This window comes from Thalassophryne amazonica, chromosome 7, assembly GCF_902500255.1.
Source record: "Thalassophryne amazonica chromosome 7, fThaAma1.1, whole genome shotgun sequence".
NCBI classification, from domain to species: domain Eukaryota; kingdom Metazoa; phylum Chordata; class Actinopteri; order Batrachoidiformes; family Batrachoididae; genus Thalassophryne; species Thalassophryne amazonica.
In genome coordinates, this window is record NC_047109.1 from 80,991,020 (window position 1) to 81,017,234 (window position 26,215).

The 26,215-nt window shown below is 46.0% G+C and overlaps 1 protein-coding gene and 1 long non-coding RNA gene across 2 annotated transcripts in view; both read right to left on the reverse strand.

Annotated features, from left to right (window-relative positions):
• efna3b (ephrin-A3b) overlaps positions 1-26,215 on the reverse strand; it is a 215,833-nt gene that overhangs the window by 85,874 nt on the left and 103,744 nt on the right. The gene's annotated exons all lie outside the window — the stretch shown is intronic.
• On the reverse strand, positions 487-12,429 carry LOC117514350. The gene is made up of 3 exons (XR_004561866.1): positions 12,299-12,429; positions 11,924-11,928; positions 487-498 (listed from the first exon to the last, which is right to left on the reverse strand). It is a non-coding gene; the product is annotated as an uncharacterized LOC117514350 (long non-coding RNA).

Here is a 26,215-nt window from a genome sequence, read left to right on the forward strand (position 1 = left end):
CACCACGGAGCTGCCTTGGATCCTGGATGACAACCATCCAGGCAGATAACCGCTTCATCCCCACCTCTTGTAAATAAACATTTATCGGCCACAACCAGGTGATAATTGGCCGATGTCATGTGACATTCATTATGTACTTCACTGCATGGGTGACGTCACTAGTATGCATTTTTGGTACTATTTGCTCTGCATTTTTGTCCCATCCATTTCACACTATTGCACGACTCCATTACTTTAACGTAAAATGCTTCCATGATATGAGGAAACTAAATCTAGTAGCCACAGTCTATTTGGGGACATCTTTAGTGGCTGTTGAATCTCTGTCAGTAGTGACCAGAACTGTCAGAGTTCTGGTCACTATTTTTCACTGGATTTGTGAAAGCAGACGTGTTTCCACACACTGCCACACTCCTCAGGATCTCGCTCTGCTCAGCACTGTGTTTAGTCAAGCTGTCTGCTGGCTGAAGTGAACTGCTGGGTCCATGTGTACTCTTTTTCCTGGTCCAAAAAGAAACACCTCAAATTTTAAGTAAAATATCAATAAAATAAGTAAGATGACGTGAATGTATTTAGGTACTGTATTTAGGTGACTGTTTTCCATTCATACAATGGAAAGAATATTTAAATTTGTTTTAATTCGTACCATGAAATGAGGATAAAAGCTGAACCCTCATGCAAATATTCTTACCATTGCACTCATAATCACTCATTATTTATACACTCAACAAAAATATAAACGCAACACTTTTGGTTTTGCTCCCATTTTGTATGAGATGAACTCAAAGATCTAAAACTTTTTCCACATACACAATATCACCATTTCCCTCAAATATTGTTCACAAACCAGTCGAAATCTGTGATAGTGAGCACTTCTCCTTTGCTGAGATAATCCATCCCACCTCACAGGTGTGCCATATCAAGATGCTGATTAGACACCATGATTAGTGCAAAGGTGTGCCTTAGACTGCCCACAACAAAAGGCCACTCTGAAAGGTGCAGTTTTGTTTTATTGGGGGGGGATACCAGTCAGTATCTGGTGTGACCACCATTTGCCTCATGCAGTGCAACACATCTCCTTCGCATCATCCGTGAAGAGAACACCTCTCCAATGTGCCAAACGGCAGCGAATGTGAGCATTTGCCCACTCAAGTTGGTTACGACGATGAACTGGAGTCAGGTCGAGACCCCGATGAGGACGACGAGCATGCAGATGAGCTTCTCTGAGACGGTTTCTGACAATTTGTGCAGAAATTCTTTGGTTATGCAAACCGATTGTTTCAGCAGCTGTCCGAGTGGCTGGTCTCAGACGATCTTGGAGGTGAACATGCTGGATGTGGAGGTCCTGGGCTGGTGTGGTTACACGTGGTCTGCGGTTGTGAGGCTGGTTGGATGTACTGACAAATTCTCTGAAACACCTTTGGAGACGGCTTATGGTAGAGAAATGAACATTCAATACACGAGCAACAGCTCTGGTTGACATTCCTGCTGTCAGCATGCCAATTGCATGCTCCCACAAATCTTGCGACATCTGTGGCATTGTGCTGTGTGATAAAACTGCACCTTTCAGAGTGGCCTTTTATTGTGGGCAGTCTAAGGCACACCTGTGCACTAATCATGGTGTCTAATCAACATCTTGATATGGCACACCTGTGAGGTGGGATGGATTATCTCAGCAAAGGAGAAGTGCTCACTATCACAGATTTCGACTGGTTTGTGAACAATATTTGAGGGAAATGGTGATATTGTGTATGTGGAAAAAGTTTTAGATCTTTGAGTTCATCTCATACAAAATGGGAGCAAAACCAAAAGTGTTGTTGGGAAAGTGTAGGAACACGGACCCACAACAGGGGGCGCAAATGAACGGACAATGGAGAAAGTCAAATCACAAAGTTTTACTGTTGTGAACTCACACAACAAACACAACAGATTACAAATACAGCAGTAACCGAATTCCAAAGGTGTCGTGTGGGCAGGCTCGACGATAGGAGACGTCTGTCCGAGTCGAACCGGAACCACCCGATTTCCTCTGCCACCGAACCCCGGGGATACTGGAGCCGCCAAGTCCCGAACCCCAGGTGGCCACTGCCTCCGCTCGTCGGATCCGGTACTGCTGGCAAGGAACAGAAACAATCAGGTGTGGGTGCGGCTGCACCCAGCAACACACAGGGTGGAAACACCACCTCTACCTCTTCTCAAAAACAACACTGAAGGATTGGAAGGTGAGTACTTATCTAGTCATGTCCAACACTGTCTTCAGCTGACCTTGAGCACAAGCAAAAAGTATTAACTCTTAGAATAGAGTAACTGGCTGAGTTCGTTACCTCCTTGGTAGAGCGATATCTCGGCAATGAGGTAGAGATACCGTCCTGCTGATATACGTCCCTGTTGATGGATATCAGCTGTCTCGTCTCAGGTGATGGGTGACAGCTGTCACCCTGGCTGCTCCTGTGAGGCGGCAGCGCCCTCTGGTGCCTGGAGCCCGCACTCCAGACAGGGCGCCCTCTGGTGGTGGTGGGCCAGCAGTACCTCCTCTTCAGCGGCCCACACAACAGGACCCCCCCCTCAACGGGCGCCTCCTGGCGCACGACCAGGCTTGTCCGGGTGGCGACGGTAGAAGTCGGCCAGGAGGGCCGGGTCCAGGATGAAGCTCCTCTTCACCCAGGAGCGCTCTTCGGGACCGTACCCTTCCCAGTCCACCAGATACTGCAAACACCGGCCCATCCGTCGGACGTCCAGGAGCCGGCGTACAGTCCAAGCCGGCTCGCCGTCGATGATCCGGGCAGGAGGTGGTGCCGGACCCGGAGTGCAGAGGGGTGAGGTGTGATGAGGTTTGATTCTGGAAACATGGATGAATCCACAGTGAGGCCGGAAGCTGAAGCCTCACTGCGGCGGGATTGATGACCTTGAGAATTTTAAACGGACCAATGTATCGTTCCTGTAGTTTTGGGGAGTCTACTTGTAGGGGAATGTCCTTGGTGGACAACCACACTTCCTGCCCAGGACGATACGTAGGAGCCGGGGTCCGCCGCCGGTCTGCATGGTTCTTCGCCCTCGTCCGGGCCTTCAACAAAGCAGAACGGGCGGCACGCCACACCCGACGGCACTTCCATAGGTGGGCCTGGACCGAGGGCACACCGACCTCTCCCTCGACCACCGGGAATAACGGGGGCTGATACCCCAAACCCACCTCAAAAGGGGAGAGGCCGGTGGCTGATGATACTTGACTGTTGTGGGCGTACTCGATCCAGGCCAGGTGGGTACTCCAGGCCGTCGGGTGCGCGGCTGTCACACAACGTAGGGTCTGCTCCATCTCTTGGTTGGCCCGTTCTGCTTGCCCGTTGGTCTGGGGGTGATACCCGGACGAGAGACTGACCGTGGCCCCCAGTTCCCGGCAGAAGCTCCTCCAGACGTGCGAGGAGAACTGGGGACCGCGATCAGAGACGATGTCTGATGGTATCCCATGCAGACGGACGACGTGGTGGACCAGGAGGTCCGCTGTCTCCTGGGCCGTTTGTAGCTTCGGGAGGGCCACGAAGTGGGCCGCCTTGGAGAATCGGTCCACTATCGTGAGGACGACGGTGTTTCCCTGGGACGGCGGGAGGCCCGTGACAAAATCCAGGCCGATGTGAGACCAGGGGCGATGAGGCACGGGCAGCGGCTGTAGCAATCCCGATGTCTTGCGGTGGTCGGCCTTGCCCCTGGCGCAGGTGGTACAGGCCTGGATGTAACCCCGGACGTCGGCCTCCAGGGACGCCCACCAGAAGCGCTGCCGGACGACTGCCACGGTTCTTCGCACCCCAGGATGACAGGAGAGCTTAGAACCGTGACAGAAGTCCAGAACTGCAGCCCTGGCTTCTGGTGGGACGTAAAGTTTGTTCTTCGGTCCGGTTCCGGGGTCTGGGTCTCGTGTCAGGGCCTCCCGGACGGTCTTCTCCACGTCCCAGGTGAGGGCGGCCACGATAGCGGACTCCGGGATGATGGGATCCGGGGGATCCGACGACTCCGTTTTGACCTCATCTTCATGTACCCGGGACAAGGCATCCAATCTCTGGTTTTTGGTCCCGGGACGGTAGGTGATCCGGAAGTCAAAACGGCCGAAGAACAGTGACCAGCGGGCTTGCCTGGGATTCAGCCGCTTGGCGGTCCTGATATACTCCAGGTTCCGGTGGTCAGTGAAAACCGTGAATGGCACGGACGTTCCCTCCAACAGATGTCTCCACTCCTCAAGGGCCTCTTTCACCGCAAGGAGCTCTCGATTGCCGACGTCATAGTTCCGTTCGGCTGGGGTCAACCTGCGGGAAAAATAGGCACACGGGTGAAGGACCTTATCGGTCTTCCCGCTCTGGGACAGCACGGCTCCTATCCCTGAGTCCGAGGCGTCCACTTCAACCACTAACTGGCGACTAGGATCGGGCTGCACCAGAACAGGTGCAGACGAGAAGCGCCGTTTCAACTCCTTGAACGCGGCTTCGCAATGATCCGACCAGGTGAACGGGACTTTTGGTGAGGTCAGGGCTGTCAGGGGGCTAACTACCTGACTGTAGCCCTTAATGAACCTCCTGTAGAAATTAGCAAAGCCTAGGAACTGTTGCAACTTCCTACGGCTTCTGGGTTGGGGCCAGTCTCTCACCGCCGCAACCTTGGCCGGATCAGGAGCGACGGAGTTGGAGGAGATGATGAACCCCAAGAAGGACAAAGATGTGCGGTGGAACTCACACTTCTCGCCCTTCACAAACAGCCGGTTCTCCAACAACCGCTGCAGGACCTGACGTACATGCTGGACATGAGTCTCAGGGTCTGGAGAAAAGATGAGTATATCGTCTAGGTATACGAAGACGAACTGGTGCAGGAAATCCCGCAAGACATCGTTAACCAACGCTTTGAAAGTCGCGGGAGCGTTTGTGAGACCGAACGGCATGACCAGGTACTCAAAGTGACCTAAGGGGGTGTTAAATGCCGTCTTCCACTCGTCTCCCTTCCGGATCCGAACCAGGTGGTACGCATTTCTAAGATTGAGCTTGGTGAAAATCTGGGCTCCATGCAGGGGTGTGAACACCGAATCCAACAGGGGCAACGGGTATCGGTTGCGAACCGTGATCTCGTTCAACCCCCTATAATCAATGCATGGACGAAGTCCGCCATCTTTTTTGCCCACAAAAAAGAAACCTGCGCCCATCGGGGAGGTGGAATTCCGGATCAACCCGGCAGCTAACGAGTCCCGGATGTAGGTCTCCATTGATTCGCGCTCAGGCCGTGAGAGGTTGTACAGCCTACTGGACGGGAACTCACTGCCCGGAACCAAATCAATGGCACAATCATACGGACGGTGGGGGGGAAGAGTGAGAGCCAGATCCTTTCTGAACACGTCGACAAGGTCGTGGTACTCCACCGGCACCGTCCCCAGATTGGGCGGGACTCTGACCTCCTCCTTAGCTCGGGAGCCGGGAGGAACCGAGGAACCTAGACACACCCGATGGCAGGTCTCGCTCCACTGAACCACTACCCCGGACGGCCAATCAATCCGGGGATTGTGCTTCAACATCCAGGGAAATCCTAAAACCACACGGGAGGTGGCCTGAGTCACAAAAAACTCGATCACCTCCCAGTGATTTCCTGACACCACCAGAGTTACAGGTGGTGTCTTATGCGTGATCGGAGGGAGTAGGGAGCCATCTAGTGCCCGAACCTGTACAGGCGAGGTAAGCGCCACCAGAGGGAGCCCTATCTCCCTGGCCCATCTGCTGTCCAACAGATTCCCCTCAGAGCCCGTGTCCACCAGTGCTGGGGCCTTCAGGGTTGAGTCCTCATAAAGGATCGTGACTGGGAGTCGTGTGGCAATGTAGGTGTGTCCCACGTGAATGTCTCGGCCCACCCCTAGCCCAGTCTCTAGGGGCGGGGCATTGGAGTTGAACCGCTCGGGGCAGTCCCTCATATGGTGCTCTATCGCACCACAAACAAAACAGGCTCCGTGGGCCCGTCTCCTCTGTGCGTCTGGTGCCCTAAATGTTGCCCTACTCGTGTCCATAGCTTCGTCAGTAGGGGGAGCTGTGGCCCCACGGAGCGCAGGGGCCGTGGAGCGTGGGGAAGGCGGAGCGCGGTCGGAACCGGAAGGGAGAGGGACGGCGCGTGCCCGGCCACGCCCTTCGTCTCGTTCCCGCCGACGTTCTTCTAACCGGTTGTCTAACCGTATGACAAGATCGATGAGCCCATCTAAATCCCGCGGTTCGTCCTTAGCCACCAGGTGCTCCTTAAGAACCAATGACAGTCCGTTTACAAAGGCGGTGCGGAGGGCAGCGCTATTCCAGCCGGACCTCGCAGCCGCGATGCGGAAGTCGACTGCATAGGCAGCTGCGCTCCGACGCCCCTGTCTCATCGACAGTAGCACAGTTGAAGCGGTTTCTCCTCTATTGGGGTGATCGAACACGGTTCTGAACTCCCTCACAAACCCATCATATGTCTGAAGGAGCCGTGACTTTTGCTCCCAGAGCGCTGTAGCCCAAGCGCGTGCCTCGCTGCGAAGCAGGTTTATTACATAAGCTACCTTGCTAGCATCAGTCGCGTACATAACTGGATGCTGTGCGAAGACGAGCGAACACTGCATAAGGAAATCCGCGCACGTCTCCACACAGCCTCCGTACGGCTCTGGGGGGCTTATGTATGCTTCCGGGGAAGGTGGGAGGGGTCGTTGAACGACCAGTGGAACGTCAATGTTACGCACAGGGTCTACGGGAGGGAGAGCCGCAGCGGCGCCCGGAGGGCGTGCTTCCACCTGCGCGGCGAGAGCCTCCACCCTGCGGTTCAGGAGGACATTCTGCTCGGTCATTAAATCTAACCGAGTCGTGAAAGCGGTGAGGATCCGCTGCAACTCACCGATTACCCCTCCTGCGGACGCCTGCGCGTCCTGTTCTTCCATTGGCCGTTCAACAGCCGGTTGACGCCCCTCGGGATCCATGACGTTGGCCGAGATATCCTGTTGGGAAAGTGTAGGAACACGGACCCACAACAGGGGGCGCAAATGAACGGACAATGGAGAAAGTCAAATCACAAAGTTTTACTGTTGTGAACTCACACAACAAACACAACAGATTACAAATACAGCAGTAACCGAATTCCAAAGGTGTCGTGTGGGCAGGCTCGACGATAGGAGACGTCTGTCCGAGTCGAACCGGAACCACCCGATTTCCTCTGCCACCGAACCCCGGGGATACTGGAGCCGCCAAGTCCCGAACCCCAGGTGGCCACTGCCTCCGCTCGTCGGATCCGGTACTGCTGGCAAGGAACAGAAACAATCAGGTGTGGGTGCGGCTGCACCCAGCAACACACAGGGTGGAAACACCACCTCTACCTCTTCTCAAAAACAACACTGAAGGATTGGAAGGTGAGTACTTATCTAGTCATGTCCAACACTGTCTTCAGCTGACCTTGAGCACAAGCAAAAAGTATTAACTCTTAGAATAGAGTAACTGGCTGAGTTCGTTACCTCCTTGGTAGAGCGATATCTCGGCAATGAGGTAGAGATGCCGTCCTGCTGATATACGTCCCTGTTGATGGATATCAGCTGTCTCGTCTCAGGTGATGGGTGACAGCTGTCACCCTGGCTGCTCCTGTGAGGCGGCAGCGCCCTCTGGTGCCTGGAGCCCGCACTCCAGACAGGGCGCCCTCTGGTGGTGGTGGGCCAGCAGTACCTCCTCTTCAGCGGCCCACACAACAAGTGTTGCGTTTATATTTTTGTTGAGTGTAGAAAAATCTCCCTCTCTTGCCTCTATGGATGTGGTGCTTCGGGCTTGTTCTTGTGCTGCCATAATTTGAGCCTCTGTGCTGTCCTATCCTTTAAGCCAGCCTTTTCTAGCTAGTGGTAGGTCTACTTGATGTCAGCTACTTCCTCTATCTTTCAATGGTACATCCCATGGAGGAGATTGGTCTTGGTCTGTCTGTCTGTCTGTCTATCATTTTTATGTCAAACTATTTATCTGGCAATTGACAAATTGTTTCAACATGGCACCTGTTGTTATTTGATCTATTTTCCACATTTTAAAAATTTGGTTCTCAAGTCCATCACAAAAGAATAAAATAATAAAATATACTGTGCACAACAGCAGCATGGCCCTGTGAGACACTGGTGTCTTGGGTGTACCCTGCCTCACACTCTATGACTGCTGGGACTGGCTCCAGCCCAAGCAGACACTCCCCCACTACCCCAACCCTTGATTGGAGTAAGCGGGTATAGAAAATGAATGAATGAACAGCAGCTGGCAAAATAACAAGCTATGTCTGACATATCACAGGCTCTGTGTGTGTGTGTGTGTGTGTGTGTGTGTGTGTGTGTGTGTGTGTGTGTGTGTGTGTGTGTGTGTGTGTGTGTGTGTGTGTGTGTGTGTGTGTGTGTGTTGATGTTAATTTAACTTTAATTATACTTAGATTTGGTTTACAGTGAAACACACACGCACACACAAAACTTAAAAAAAAATGGTGACAACAATGCTTCATTCTAAAAGACATGGATCAGTGCAAGTAAATAAATACTATAGAAAGTATAGAACCAACATAGCAGATAAAAACAGGATACAAATAATATAAACAAATAAGAGCTATTCTAAAAAGCTACCTATATCTCTCTGATGGCTGCAGGAACAAAGCTCTCTTTATTTGGCTTGTTTGTATCTACAGCCTGGTGGAAGAAGCTGAAACTCTCCATGTCACGGATGGGAGCCGTCTTTCAAAATAAGACCAGCCAGCCTTTGTAGATGTCTGGTATAGAGGGATTCTGGGTTAAGCTGTGGCTCTTCAATCAGCCCACTGGACCACCTCACAATATGATTGAGAGAAACTTCATTTTTTTAGGATAAGATTGCTATTAATGTGGGAAAAAAGGACAGTTTCCTTAAACAGTGCAAACGCTGATTCCCCTTCTTACACACCTCAAAAGGTTATTTACCGTCAATAATTATTTCAACATATTTGTATTTTTCCTACACACTCCACTGTCTGACCCTTTATGAGAGTGGGTTCCTGAGCCCTGGGGGGTTTTCTTTTGTTTTAGAAATGTTCATCTGAAGGAAGGACCTATCACACCTTTCAACAAAGTCCTGGGTGACTGGGCCATGGCTTATGATCCTTTTAAGGATCTACAGTTTAAGTTTAGTTTGTGTTTACAGTGTGCACAAACCTCCGTCCCTCCCTTCTCCGCCTCCACCTCCATTAACCGCATTTGTCTGAGGTGAAAACACTTAATAAAAGTTTTTTCATTTACTTTACATATTTTATTATGCACAGGTAAAATATACATGTCCGTTTGTTAATAAAAAAATATATATATTTATTACAATAAACAGGACATTAAAGTGCAAACTTCACTTTCCCCCCGAACGACATGAACGGGAAGCGATCGCAGCTCACAGCAACTCCCACTGAAAATAACGGAGAAACGGCCTGAGCGTCTGACATTTTTACATAAAACAAACGCAATAACGTCTAAAATCCCAGTTAATATATCCAGGACAGTTTTAGGCACAATATACAGAGTTTTATGTTGCGATGTTAATGCTGTTGTCTGTGTGCAGCGGTTTAAGTGCAGCCTGATCAGAGCGTCTCAGTGCAGTTCTCAATGTTAATGACAGCGCACCTTTTTTTGTTTGGACCCGGAAGTTGAAACTCACATGATGCGTTACATCACACTTAACAACCGGATAACTTAGTCATCTGCATACTTCAAAACAAGCCTATCTTCCCTGCTGTTGCTACACATGTGCGTAGAAAGGATGAACAAGAGAGGAGACAGCACACAACCGTAAGGGGAGCCACTGGACGAACAGATCTGATCAGACAGTGTTCCGCTGACTTGCACTCTTTGTGTCCTGTTCATTAAAAAATATCAAATCCAGCGCGCAAGTTATTACTTCAATCAAATTGCTCTAAAAGTCTCTCCATTAAAATGTTGGATTGAACTGTATAAAAAGCAGAGGATGTGTTCCATTCCCTTGTAGATGTTTAAGGAGCATGTTCGTCTGTCATACTCAGCCCTTCCTTTTATTCACCGGCGGCTTCTGTTTGGATTTAGTAGTTGTTTATTTTCATTATCCTGGGCTTTATTTTACTTTGTTACTTTTATACTTTAGCCATTGTTCAATTCTGTTCTGTCAGGTTGTGTTTTCATTTAGTTTTCATCTGTTTATTTTTGCTGTTTTCATTTTTGTCATTTTCTGTTGTACTTTAATATTGGGTTTTGCTTTCTGTTTATTATTTAGTCTTTCCTTTGTTATCTTTATTGTATTCTTCTGTCATTAGTCAGTTCCAGTTTAGTTTTGTCTTTGTCTATTATTTCTCTGATCAGTTCTTATGTAGCTTGTCTTTTGTACATATTGTCTCTTGGTTCTCTTTTAGTTCTCATGATTCATTCCTGTTCATAGTAGTATTATATTCTGTTTAGCTCAGTTCGTAGTTCCCTGTAGTCCCTCACTCATATCTGATTATGCTCTCACTTCACCTCATTGCACCTGCCTCATGTCTTTGTCTCTCACCTTGTTTCTGTCTGCTTTGTGTTTTGATACACTCAGACTCCCTGCACCCGCCCTAGTATCTTTGTTCCTTACATCTGTCAGGTTTTAGCCCTGGACCTGCCCCGAATCTGGTTTTGTCCCCCAGTCTCTGTCTGTTTCCCTCTCTTTGTCCTTCTGTCTGACCCTGAATGTTTATTTTCTGTTTCTTCCACTTTGGTCTTGGTTTTATGATCTATTACACTTCAGCCACGTTAAGTTCTGTTATAGTTTAGTCTCTGCTTTTTATTTAGTCATACTGTGTTATCACATTAAGTTTTGAGGATTAGCTGTTACACTTCAGCCACTTGAGTTCTGTTCTAGTTTAGTCTTCATCCTTTACTTTCTGGTTATTCAGTCACTGTCTTGAGCACATTTGTAAATCAGGGTTTTCTGTACACTCCTGCCACATGTTGAGTTCTCATCTAGGTTAGGTCCAGCCTTTAATTTTCTGTTCTGTTCCTGCCTTTGTTTATTCTGTTACCACATTTGTATTCTAGGTATCATTATTTCCTTATTGTTTAACATTTGTTCTGTCACTGTCATATTCCTCTTTTTCCTGCTTTTGTCTGATACGCCCACCTGTCACTCCACTCGTCTCACTCAGCCACACCTTCTTTCCTGCACCTGCACATCATCACGCCCTGATTATCCTCTGATTTAAACCCCTTGTCTTCAACAGCTCACTGCTAGTTCGCTGTGCATTCTGCCTCGTTCCAAGCCACCTGTATCCTGTCATAGTCTGTGTTTTTGCCGTTCTCGACCTCTGCTTGTCCTTGACCACATTTCTGCCTGAGCCTGTTAACCTGCTTCTCTGTGCCTGAACCCTGCTTGTTTTTTGACTACGTTTTTGCCTTCTCTGATACACCTGTTTGCTCGTGCTGGAACTCTGCTTGTCACTGACCATGCCTCCGCCTCAACACTGTCTGTACTGCCGCCTGCCTGCTTGTGACCCTGTGTATCGACCTGAGCCTGTTTTTTGGATAAAGTCTTTTCCTTAACCCACATCTGAGTCATGTATTTGTGTCCATCCGCCCGCTGTGCCTCACCACCTCAGTCCCTGACAACATCACTCTCTTCCTCCCTATCGTGCAGTGTTTAATCTTTGCCCACTAGCCACGCCCCCTTTCCGGAATCTTCCCTCCACACGTGCACCTTGTTACCTAATCAGTCTGCATATGCACCTTGTTTACACCACCTGTTATTTAAGCCCTCACAGTCTCACAGCTCACTGCCAGATTGTTGTCTTTGTACACTTTCCAGCGCCTTTCACAGTCCTGAGTTTTGTCTTGCCATGTTCTGAATTCTGCTCTGTACTCCTCGACCATGCCTCTTGCCTCATCCCAGATGTCTGTGTTTGCTTGTGCCTCTGACCCCTGCTTGTTTATGACGTCATCTCAGCCTAATCCTGTTGGTACTTCTGCTTCGCTGACTGACCACATGTGTACCGAACCAAAGCCTGGAATAAAGACCATGATTTCTCTTCCACCAAAGCCTAGTCTGGGAGTTTGCTTTGCGGGTCCAGCCGCCCTGGGTGCTGGCAACTGCCCATCCTGACATCGTCAAAGTGACTGTGGCATCCTCAGCTCCTTTATATGGCCTATAAGCAAACTGCAAAGGATAAATATCAGGCTATGTCTTCTTTAAGATTTCAGAGTGTGTGTGTGTGTGTGTGTGTGTGTGTGTGTGTGTGTGTGTGTGTGTGTGTGTGTGTGTGTGTGTGTGTGTGTGTGTGTGTGTGTGTGTGTGTGTGTGTGTGTGTGCACTTGTTTTCATGACAATTCAGGACATTTTTATGATAACACACCTTCAATATCAGGAGACTGGGAAAAACAAGGACATTTTCCATGTCCTCTTTTTCCCAGCACTCTAAAGCATTCTATAGCCCCCCCAACCCTCCCGACATGCTACCAGACCCAAAATCTCAAATGTCCTAAAATATCACAATTTTTGGAAAATTAGTGAGTAAGGTGTTTACCTTTTTCTTTTTTCTTTTTGTTTATCTTCAATTTCACCGCCTAGTGGCTAGTTTTGGAACTTAATACACTTTCACACACTGTCAGTTTGATGTTATTGTACTCATAAGTCACATAGTGTCCTCATATGTATCATAAAAATCAGGTTTGACCAAAATATAGCCTTAGCCAAAAACTCAACAGATGGACATATTCCTGTAAGCATGGGTCAGATTGAGTTTGATTCCTGGGTCACTAGGACCTACAGAAAGGCATGTTCCCATTTTTATCACATATCTATCATATGTCCCAATATGTCATGAAAATGTGTGTGTGTATATGTGTGAACAGTACATGTACCTACTTTCTGCACTTACTACTTTAATTTTTAAATCAATAATCCACACAGGCTTTCTCTGTTTCACATTATTTTGGCAGAGTATTTACAGCCCAGTGATTGTTGCAGAGGTGCATCCCAAAACAAATTACCCTGACATCTTTTTGATTGCATTTGCTACTTCTGATGAGGTTTGGGTGTCTCTGCACTTCGTAGCTTCTTTAACTGCTGAGCTCTTTGTTCCAAAACAAACTCCTGGTTCCCAAAACAGACAACAGATGAGCTTCTGTACATCTGAGGGTATTTCTAAAGAAAGAACAGGAAATGAAAAAGATATGGGTTGAATCACGTGGATGTCATAAATGGATATATAAGTAAGAAGGTTTGTACTGAAATATTAAACGTTATTTATATTATTGCAAAAACTGTCCATAGCACTACAATATAGTTTTTTCATGCAACAACGATCTAGTGACAAGAGCAGTAAATCACACAGCAGGCGGTCAGAAGGGTCCATTTAATATCTGATATTCTACATCTATGTATAATACGGTTTATGGACATGTAGGTGTCTGTCTGAAAGTATTAAGAAATTTACGGCATTTATTCAAAGGGGACAAAGCAGTGGGATGTCTGTCTGTGGTCTCATAAAGTCGGCCCATGTCCCAGCGCAACATGCTGGCCATATAAGCAATGCTTGCTCTACTTTGGAATATGAAATATGCATGGACCATAAAGAGCATATGGACCATCCATCTCAATATCCGCTACAGCAGACCATCAACAAAAAAAAGACCATTAAAACTAATACACACAGGCACGTCCATGCACACGTGTACACACACACACACACACACAAATTGGCACATAAACATACACTTCCACGTTGTGCATAATGGCTTATCAGTTTGTGCCAACTTTCTGCTGACACTGCACACACAATAACAAGCACACGTGTGCACACACACACACACACACACACACATTTAGAATGAGAAGAGATTGACATTTGTCTACATCTGCTCAAGTCAAAGTTCCTTCACTTAATCAAACACAGTATAAACACTTGTCACTTAATCATGGAAAATATGGAAAATATTTCACACATAGAGAAACATCAGCGTGTCATTTACTTATTTATTCATTTTCTTCAGGAGAAACAACATTGATTCTGTGGAGGCTTCCTACAACCTTTGCCAAAATTACAACATGCTCAAACTCTTACTGCTTCCAAAATTAGGAATGGAGATGTGCCATTTTGGATACAAATAACAAGGATGACAATGAAAATCACATGATAAATCAAATGACTGATTCACATGGGCAAAATAAAACTGCTGTAATGCAGAAAGGATTCAAGATTAAAGAGAAATATTTAATCAGACAAAAGAAATATGAAGCGCAAGATGGACAGATGTCTGAGAGGAAAGAAAAAACCAGGCCCTGCTCATCAAGGATGCATGTCAGTCTAAACTAAAAAGGGATTCCTCTTGGTTTCTCTGCCTGAGATGCGAGAGCCTTTTGTGTGTTTGTGTCTTATTAACTGATGGTTATGTACATAATCCATGCTCTGTGAGGTTTGCTCAGTAACCAGCTGGGTTAGACACCAAACTTTTAGGAAATTTTATTTCCTTGACGTGACATGCTAGAATGTTACTCAGGTTTTTTTGCCAACAGAAAGCTAAGGGTCAAGGTGCCCACTGAGCCGCAAGGGATTTTCAGCAGGTAATGATGTGTCTCCCAACTGATGTGCTGCACCAAGTGCACCAACTGAAAAGAAACTGATGGTTATGTATATAACTCATGTTTCCTGAGGGAGGAAAATGAGGTAGAACACACTTGTAGCCCTTCACTGGACAATGTAGTGCGTTTTAGATTGAAAATAGGTACTGCACAGGGGCTGTCATGGCCTTCTGGAAAGACAGGACTCCTCAAGTCTGCCACATTCCTCTTGTCTCTGATAAGCATTCCGAGAGGTCCTTCAGACAGCTCTCATGAGTGTACCACCAACCAAGAGTAAAGACAAATGGAATTGTAATTTTTTTTTAATCTGGATATGGAAGGAAATGAAACATTCATCAAGTGACTTTATTACAATTAGTCACAATTTGTAATTAACAATTTAATGGATTTATCATATATGTGAGTGTTCATTCATTCTAGCTGCTCATCCAGGTCTGGGTTGTGGTGGCAGCAGACCAAACAGCTCATCCCACACTTCCCTATCAACAGCCAGTTCCTCTAACTCTTCCTGGGGGACCCTGAGGCATTCCCAGATCATCTGGGAAATATAATCCCTCAAGTGTTTTCCCTTGGGGCCTCCTCCTTGTTGGACACACCTGGAAGCCCTCCATATGGAGACGACCTGTTGGCATCATCCCCACATGGCTTATCCACCTCAGCTGGGAGTGTGATAGATGGGAGTGCGTTTTTAGGAAAGAGTGGAAATATTTTTGAAGACAAAATAGGTCAGGTCAGGTCTGGAACAATATACTGGTGCTATACCTTGCTAATCCACCACCCTATTGAACTGCCTTGGGTCCTAGATGGCAATCACCCAGGCAGACAAATGCTCCATCCACACATCTTCAAAGTAACAGTCTATCTTCTACAGCCAGGTGTAGCGTGGGCACACACTTGGCCTTCTACACCTTGCTGGGCTCCTCGACACCACTCATCATGCCGAGATATATGGCTAAAATGTTGCAGTTGATATTCCCCACAAGTCTAGTAATGTTCCTCATCTTAGTCTCACTAAATAACCGTTGGTTTGACACAAAGTCTGCAAGGCAGATATTAAAGCGTGTTGCCAAAAAATACCTCATAAACACCAAAATAATGCATCATAAAATGAACTATTTTCAGGACACTTTAATTTTTCTTTTCTGTTCCTGTTGTTTTGAATGAAAAATAGTTCAATTTCAATTTAATCAGCTTATAAAGCGCCAAATAACAACAAAAGCCGTCTCAAGGCGCCTCACACATAACAGCTCAACATACAAAATTTAAATAAATAAATAAATAAAATAAAAAAATTCAAATACATAATTAAAAACAGAAGTAAAAGAATAAAACAGATAAAAATAAAAACTATTCATAAGAAAGAGAATAAAATAGGTTTTAAGTCTTGACTTAAAAATGTCCACAGACTCTGACTGCCTCACGGTCGCAGGAAGACCGTTCCACAGAGCGGGTGCATGATAAGAAAAAGCTCTTTGACACACCGATTTCTGATTTCTTCTTCACCCTGGGAACACAGAGAAGTCCCGCATCCTGTGACCGCAAAGCACCGGCCGGCACGTAGGGTTCGTGAGTTACTGCTGGCCACACCCCTCTACCTTAAGAAAGCAAGCTTTCTTAACTCTCACCAACAGGCACAGTGGGGTGTGCCAGACTGGATCAGTGGGTGCATCTCAATAAGCAAACAACAATCTAAATATAGACTTCTGTGACATGTGTCACTAAAGTCTAACACCAACCCACATCAGGACTAAATGTTGCTTATTGCATAGGACTTTGACAATGCAATCATATTTAACTGTAAGAGATTTTAAACTCAAAACTGACCTGAATAAAAGCCCTAAAAATGAATGATGAGATCATGGAAAAAAACTTGCACCACACACATGAGTCTGAAAACATATTTCTGTTCCTACAAGAGGTATAATTACACCTAAACACACACACACACACACACATATAGCTCTGCCTATGTTGGCTTAACCAGCCCTCTATCGGGCTCTGGCACTATCACGCTCTCTAATTCTCCACTGCAGGGAATTAAAATTTAATATGAGACTCACAGAGAGCGAGAAGAAAGGGAGAAATAAAGTCACAGTAAATCAGAAATGGCCCAACTAATGAGCAGTTTGTTTTGCAGAGGAAAACAACAGATGCACAGATTAAGACCAAAGTCAAAGAAAATGTTAAAAGAGCAGGAGACGAGTAAGACGCGGTGGGTGGCAGAGACAGAGAAGACAAAAAGACAACATGAAGGTGAGAGATGTAGAAGAAGGAGACAAGGAACGAAACCAATGGCTCCTCATTCATCAAGACATTTTAGCGAAATCCCAATTTAATACCGAGTTGCTTTGGGTGAGATCTATCTGTCTGCACTTTCATCTGTTCCTCTGCTTCCCCTGTCACATTTCTCTAATCGCCTTCTCGCTACAGTATTTGTCAGCAAGGGGTCTGACACTAAGTCAGTATAATCTACTATCATCCATGCAGACAGAGACAGGAACACGCGCAAACAGGACAGCTACAAGACGAGCTTTATCTTCATCGCAGCTCTTTATTCCTTCACCTCTTCTTCCCACATCATATCCTTCCGTCCAACAACCAAGAGCACAGGGCCATCAGCTGACTGACAGGTCTAACGTGACCTACAGGAAAATTACAAACCTTGATTATTCTTCATTTACTCAGAGGACTAATGTAGGCTGAGCGTGCTCTGCTCTGAGCGTGTGGAAGTGTCCTTGTGCAGCCCAGATTGCTCCATCCAGGGTTTCATATTAAATCTGCCTTCACCTAACATGAACTGCTGTGGTGCCCCCATAGGAGAGGAAAGGAATAAGCAGCACAAAACAGTGTAAAATAGTGGCAGTTCTACATCATTTGACCTGTTGGTGGGCCAGAGAGGAGAGATTTGTCTTCTCATTCAAGCCAATTAGAGCTTGTTCCTTGTTCTTAATGGAGTATTTTATTCATTGAAACATAGTAAAAAAGCCGTTTATACAGTCAATCTGTAGCGTTTCAACTTTTATGCATTTAACAGCTTCATGGTTTCTCACAGTAGAACACATTTAAAACTGCTGCTGTTCTTGACACAAACTTGCGATCTATAGTGGGACATTTGTTACTGATATAAGTGTAGCAGATTATGTTTATTTTCAACACTCTCACTTTGTCACTTCCTGCACCATTGCTTAAGCTTGCACATAATCTAACAGTATAACTGGTCACCCAATGGGATGCATCAGACCCAACAGGTGGATGATGGTGTAGAGGTGGCGGAGATTCACTCATTCATTTCAGTGACACTGTACCTGATGCTTCGCCACTTAATTCAGCGGAAGCAGTAGTGGCAGACTGATGCAATGCATCGAAAACAGACAAATTACACAATAAATAAGTGTTACCATATGCTGGCACACATGTTGGCAAAATGGCACATTAATGTCAATATTCAATGCATTATTGCTGTTTAGTTGTTTGTTTATATATTTGTGTTTGCTAACATAGCACATTTCTGGAAGGCAGAACGTTGAACAAAGCCAGCAGTTGGCCATCAGTAGTTGTAAGGTTCAAGACCATGGGAAGGACATAACAGACGGGCAGGGTTGGGAGGGTTACTTTAAAATGTATCCCGATACAGTTACTAGTTATCTGTTGAAAAATGTAGTCAGTAACGTAATCCAACTACCATAATATTAAAGTAATGTAATTTGATTACTTTCAATTACTTCTGGATTACTCCAATATCAAATATGCTAATACAGACAAAAGAAACTAAATAGAAATAGTCTTGACCACATAGTACAGTTTATTAAGCAAAATTAAACTTTCTTTTACATGGCATGCTCTGTTTTACTTCACATTATGAATTAAGAGCACCACAATATTGTTTTAAACACACCCAGTGTGTTTAAATTTTCAACAAAAAATGCCAAACAAATGAAAGATAATGAAAACTCAGGTGGTGTGCGGATGAATTTGTAATTAAAAGTGGCTTGCAGAACAATATACAAAACAAACAAAAAAAATTCTGCTACTTGTTCAGTAAACATAAAATTATCTTACTTTAGTCTTTCACATGACATTCACACCATGTTTAACATATCAGTCCACTTATTGAACTTTCAAAATAAGAACAGCATAATGAAAACCATTAAGTAAATACGAATTCACACACACACATACGAATTTGTATTTGTATGTGTGAGAGAGAGAGAGAGCGTGTTGACTATCCATCACTATGTGACAATAAATAATGCTATTGATCATAACTATTAAAAAGAGAAAGAGAACTAATGTTATCATGTTAAAGCCTCTTTATATATTAGAACTTCGAATTTTTCAGCCTACCCTCGTACTGTCAGTAAGGAGGCAGGTTAGTGATTTGCGTGCATAGAAGTTCAAGAAACAGGTGGAATATGCCAGAAAGCTGCGCATGTTGGCAAAGCCAGAAATGGAGGAACAAGGGAGACAATATTTCCTTCCATAAGTAAGTGGTTTTGGTTCTTCTTGTCACTTTGTCCATGATATTTGGATGATAAACAGCTGTATGTCTCCTGCCGTGTCGCCCGATGACACGGACCATTAACTCTTCTCTTATGTCGAGCTGATATTTTCCAGTGCTAGACCAATGTCTAGTTAAAATACTTGTCGTTAGGGATTTTTTTTTAATTTGCACCTTAAAATAATGAGATTATAATGACCCGCGCTGTGCCGCTCACAGTCACACCCACACATAGAGATGTGTACCCACACCACTGACTTCATGAATGAAACTTGGTCAATAAAAGATAATTGTGTAAAAATATAATATGTATATAAATGTATTGTAATGGTTTTAGGAGCCGCGCTGCGCTGAACACAGCTGCAGCAGGACGCCTCAGCTCAGCAGCTTGAACAGCGCAGATCCGTGTAACTTTCAACACTAATATTTGGGAATGTGTGTGTGTGTGTCAGAGAAAGTTTAATACTTTCCTGACATAATTTAATGTAATTTAATTTTACTGGCTCGATATCCAGGTCAAAATGGCATTTTTTAACACGGATTTTGCGAGCATTTTTCTGAGTGTGTTCAGTCGCGAATCTCCATTGAAAATGCATTAACATCCGGGTACTTCATCAATATTTTGCCCGGTTAGGAGACGTCATGCTGTCCATGTTTTGGTTTCAAAGAAAAAAAATATAGTATATACAGATAATATCATAAAATGCATTAAAATTGTAATCCTGCGAACTAATCCCCATTTTTACTAAATATACCTGTAATCTGAATACGTCTTTTTTTCTGTAACTGTAGCGGAATACAGTTATCTTTTTTTGTATCTTAATTACGTAACACCGTTACATGTTACTCCCCAAGCCTGCAGACGGGATGGACAATCGCTGACAGTGCTCGTTCGCTAGATGCTGTACTTGCAGAGTAGCAGGTTCACCTATAGAAGCAGCTATGGTTGCCACATCCCGATGTGTCAGATGTGCTGGTGCAGTGCTATGTTACATTCACTACACTATGAAACCTCCTTGAGGTTGATGTTGTTGGATGTAGTTCTTGAAACAAGCAGGAAATACTGGAGGGTATTTATGCAACAACATTATTTTAGAGGGTGCTATGGTTTATCAGTTTTAACGGCTCAAGCCTTCAGCTGCTGATGAAATAAATGGGCTGCTAACTATATATGGAGGGCAAATGATAAACCCTATGGCTAGGTGTAAAGTCATATTATTCATTGTTATCACTTACACTGCACAAGTACCACAAAAACCATATCTATTATCACTCAAATAAAGAACATAAATTCACCCTGTGGCTAGATTAGCAACAAATGAGGGCAACAGACAGTTGGTTTTGTCACTTGTTCCAGTGACATGTCCAAATTGTGGTTACTTGGCATTACTGTGCACAGTTTAATGATTATAATGGACATGGAAGCCTGACACAGTGTCCATGAGCTTTTCTTCCATGACCCAGGTGTAAGTCCCAGTTCACCCAGGTGTAAATGGGTACCAGCTGTGGCTGGGAAAGTAACCAGTAATGAAGTGATATCCCACTCCAGGGGAATCATACACTCTCATGCACTTCATGGTCCAATGGCCCAATGGGTCTCAAGGCCTGTAGTATAGGACTTACTGTACTTCTACTTCTCAAAGGACATGTCGCACATTTTTTCACGTCCCAGTTAGCAAAACAACATGAAAGTACCCATGATTGTAAGTCACTCAGCACACGTGCTAATAATTAATGATCGCTGATGTATTTTATTTCTTTCACTCTGAGCGTTAGCAGGTGCATTTCCAGACAACGTCTCACTTGACAATTTTTGGCATTTGACGCACATTTTAGAATGAGCACTAACATCCTGATGACTGACAGACAGAGGGAAACTAACCTGCTCCGTCTGAAAATGAAATTTCTGAGCTTTCGTTCTAAAGTGATGGCTCGGATTTACAGAGGATTTACAGACATGAGAAGAGACACTTCACTCCAAAACTCTTAACTTTTTCAGAATGTCCAACTTTGGAATCTAAAGTGTGGTGACACGCTGTTTGTGTGGATGCTGGTTTACTGAAGCTGTGGACATGGGGACATCTGACACTGTTTTTAACAGACTGCCTGGACATGGACATGGATTTGTTACATTGGAAAAAGTCAGAATACATTATTTCCAGGAGTTAATGGACTTTACGTGCCAGAATCATGACAGAACTAAAGGCAGAGCAGCAGCCGACAACCGCACGTGCGTGTGTGTGGGGGGGGGCTTTGATAGTGTGGAGTTTACATGTGAAAATGAATCTATAACACGATGAGTCTGGTATGTTCACTTTGAGTGTGAATTTGGAGCTAGAACATGTGTGCGTGTGTGTGTGCACGCGCGCGTGCACTGTGCAACTGATGAGAGGCTCCTGCCGCTGTGAACATGAATGTCTGTACAATGTTTTTCCCCGGCAGCAAAGGCATTTTTATGTCCCGCACGGTGCTTGCGCCACGAGGCGGGGCATATAGCATCCGGATTGTCCGTCCATCCGTTCTTCCGTCAGTTCATCCGTCCGTCTGTCCGGCTGCAATTCGTTCGCCGCAACGTAGCTCGGCACCTAATGCTTGCAGAAACCTTTGGTGGGTACATGTCTTGGAGGAGTACTTCACATGGGTTCGAAGGCCAGCGACCTTGACCTACTTTTGAAGGTCACCAGTGATCACAACTGTCAAATCCTTCGCCGCAACGTAGCTCGGCACCTATTGAACGCAGAAAATTCATATTTGGTGGGTACATGCCTTGGAGGAGTACTTCACATGGGTTTGAAGGCCAGTGACCTTGACCTACTTTTCAAGGTCACCAATGGTTACAACTCTCAAATCCTTCGCCACAACGTAGCTCGGCACCTTTTGCTCGTAGAAACTTCATACTTGGTGAGTACATGCCTTGGAGGAGTACTTCGCATGGGTTCAAAGGCCAGCGACCTCCATTTCAAGGTCACCAGTGGTTGCATTTGTTTTGAAGGGTGGCGACCGTGACCGACTTTTTATGGTCACTGTTTGTCACATCCTCTAAATAAATATTATGCCAATCTCCAATTTTTTCATTGTATATCCCAGTTTACATCAAACACATAAGGCTTCAACCAAATACCCACCCCATACAAGTACATATTACTGCACTTTGCATGGAAAATAATACTGCGCACGAGGCATTTCGTGATGAATGTCTCTAGTTTTTTTAGATTTTCTTGATAAAAACACTCATAATTAATCATGCCTGGAGCAGAGATTACTATTGACTCATGGCTCATGGCGGCAGGCGCACTGAATCTTTTCAGGGCTGCTGCTTTTTCCATGACTGCATCAAATTGAACAGTTTTCACTTAAAAATGAGTCATCATAACACACCATTACACTTATGTCAACTGTGGAATTAATCTGTGCCTCCGTTCTTTACGTTAACAGCTACATTCCATTGAAGCGCACGCTGGGACGCTTCTAGTAGCTACGTCACTTGTGAGAAACACCCGAGTACTCACGAGTGCTTTGTTTTTGGAAGTCTCCATAACTGTTTGCTGCGAAAGCGGTCACGGAAGTGCACAAAGTAATCCCAGTGGATTACCGGATGGTCACTAACAACCAGGGTTCTAGCCACGGTGGGTGGCGCCGGGCAGATGATCACCTCTTTTATGACTTTGTGCTGTAAAGTTGTGGACTTTTCTGATCCATTTTTAATCAATGAGCACTGTAAAAACTGTTATAATATGATGGGAGACAAAGGATTAAAAGCAGCAAGTGTCAAATCACAGCAATTTGTGTCTGATTTAACAGGTGCACATCAGGCTTCAGGTCGCAGTCTGAGCACGGTGTGGAAAAAAAAAAGGTCGGGCTTTTAACCACAGAAATGACTCCGGCCCCACTTTACTCAAATCAGCGAGTGTCAGAGCTGAACTTTAATTTGTACTTTTGCACGTCCAGACTGCTCTGGGTTTTTAATGGAAATATATTGTGATCGGATGAGACATTTATCTGATGTGAGCGATATATATGTAACAGATGAGTTATAGTCAGGAGGCGCCGAACATCTACGGGGAATCCTGAATCGGGACATGCGCCTCATTTAATGACCGGGTCAAAATTTCCTCTGAAAATTTTTTTCTGCCAAATGTATTTGATCCATTATCAAAGTGTAATCAGGGTGTGCACTGCAAAACTAATTATAAAATGATGGCAGACGACGCAGTGAAAGAAGCAAAGTGTCACATCACAGCCAATGGTTGTGTCTGATTTAACAGGCGCACATCAGGCTGTGGCTCCGAGTCTGAGCACGGTGTGAGAAAAATAAACGTCAGGCTTTTAATCACGTAAATGACTCCGATCCCACATGCAAGGGGTTTAATGGAAATACATTGCGATCAGACGGGACATTTTATCCAATGTGAGCCAAAATCTGTTGTACAAAATCTGTTATATATGGTGTTTATTACATGGAAAACAATACAAAAACTTTGGGACTTTTTTTTGTCTGATGACTGTGAATATCTGGTTTATACAATGATGTTTTAGGTGAGTTTTACTGTACATGTGACTGAACAATAAATTTACCTCTCAAAGCTTTTATGATGATGTTGGTGTTGTGTGGGCCGCCCGAAGAGGAGGTACTGCTGGCCAACGCCAGAGGGCGCCATGCCTGTTGTCGGGTTTCAGACACCAGAGGGCGCAGTTGCCACCCAGGAGCCAGGACTGACAGCTGTCAGCAATTCATCATCATCTGCACTATAAAGCCCCTTTCACACTGGGGCAGCTCCCAGTTGCTCCCTGTGGCATCATGACGACGCAGGAATTTCTGCGTCAGGTGTGCGCAGCAGGGGGCAGAGAGGAGGTGAGAACGCAGCCTGCAGGTTCTCTGCACAGAGAAGTCAGAGTGCACAGTTTGGCTGCAGACAGACTGTGCACTCTGACTTCTCTTCTGCTTGTTGTGCTGAGCTGCAGGGCTGCGCTCTGAGTTCTGTTATAGTTTATCTTTCCTCCCTTGACCGCAAGATGCGCGCGCGCACGCACCGTCCTTTAGCAAATGTGGAGATTGTTGGAGTTGTACTTGATGTTGACATGTCCTGGACTTATGTCCTTTTTTAACTGTGATGAGAGAGTCTGGAGAGAAAGGAACTAACTGCCTGCAGACAATTTTTTTTCTTTTCTTTCCTCCTTTGACCGCGAGATGCATGTGCACACGCGCGCGCGAGCGAACCGTCAAGCAATGCGGAGATGTCTGGAGTTCGACTTGATGTTGACATGTCCTGTCTCAGGACTTATGTCCTTTTTTGTCCTTTTTTTTAACTGTGATGTGAGAGTTTGAGCAGAGAACAGGGAAATAATGCCTGAAGCCAGACTTTTTTTTCTTTTAATTGTTCACATGTCCGCGCGTGAACGAACGTCCATGAGTGGACTCGAGATGTCCGGACTTTTTACTGGATATTTCTGGCAATCAGTCTGCATTTTTTTTCTTCAGCATGTAGTTTTTACTGCATTGAGTACACGGTATAAAAACAATCCTGTGTGATTTATACTGCGGGAACAACGGAACACAGCAGGAATCATAAATTGGCTCCGAGTCACGCCGGGTAACGCCTCTTTGCCCCGAGTTACGCCTCTTTGCCCCGGCTTGCGCTGGAACCACTTCCTTTCTGCGTCGAGCACAGGACGCCAAAAAAATTAAACAGGTTTAATTTTTCGGCGCCCGACTTGCTTCCTCCTTTGCGCCCTCGCGCTGTTGTGGCGCCGAGCTGCATCGTCTCGGCACTGAGTTTCTTCCACACGGCGTCGTCATAATGACGCACGGCGCAACCGGAAGCAGCCCCGGTGTGAAAGGGGCTTAAAAGCCTGGAGGAGACACCACACCTCTGCCGAGATATCAGCTTACCTCACAGGTAACCTCTCAGCCATTTCTGTGCCGTTTGCACATTATTTACTACTGAGTTTGCAGTTGTAACCTTTGTACACTCGCAGCTTGGAGCTGGGTTTTGTGGAGGTTGGAGGGAGTTGGCATTTCCTGCTCCTCGCTTTCCTGAACCTTAAGTGTACTATTGGTACTGCACGTTCTCAGCGTTCCTGTTTCTGGGAGTGGTGGATTTTTCCCTCAGGAAGGAATTGTGACTTTTTGCTGACTGCTTACTGGGTGTCCACACACCCACCATTAACCTGTTTTTGTTCCTGCCAGCAGTGCCGGATCTGACAGCTGGAAGCAGAGGCCACCTGGGGACTCAGGACTTGGCGGCTTCGGCATACTGCAGGTCTCCGTTGGCGGTGGAACCTTGTGGGCCCCCGGCTCTTGTCTGGATAGGCGTCTCCTACCTTCGGGCCTGCCCACACGCCACGAGTTGTATTTTGTGATTGACTGTCTAAAAGCAGGATTCGACCTGTTGTGCACATTTGCCGGAATAAATTGTATTTATTGGCTTATCTATTGACCGTTCATTTACGCCCCCTGTTGTGGGTACGTGCATTACACTTTCCCCAACAGGATATCTCGGCCAGCGTCAAGGACTCCGTGGGGCACATACCATCTGTTGAACGATCAATGGAGACGCAAGGTGCACAGGCTCCAGCAGGAGGCAGATTGGGTGAGTTGCAGCAAATATTAACCACCCTCACTGCTCAGCTGGATTTGGTGACCGAGCAGAACATACTGCTCGATCGTAGGATGGAGGCTCTCACTGCTCAGGTGGATGCGCACGCACAGGGCGCGGCTGCTGCTCCTCCTCCTGCGGACCTGTTGCTGAACAGAGACCCTCCAGTGGTCGTTCAACAAACCCCCCCCATCCCCTGAAGCATACATTAGCCCCCCGGAGCCGTACGGAGGTTGTGTTCAGATGTGCGCGGACTTCTTAATGCAGTGCTCGTTCGTCTTCGCACAACGTCCCGTCATGTACGCGTCTGACTCCAGCCGGGTGGTTTATGTCATTAATTTGCTTCAAGGTGAGGCACGCGCCTGGGCTACGGCGCTTTGGGAACAGAGTTCACGGCTTCTAACGACTTACACTGGGTTTGTGAGGGAGTTCAGACAGGTGTTTGATCACCCGAATCGAGGCGAAACTGCTTCAAACTTGCTGCTGTCAATACGACAGGAGCGTCGGAGTGCCGCTGAGTATGCAGTCGACTTCCGCATCGCGGCAGCGAGAGC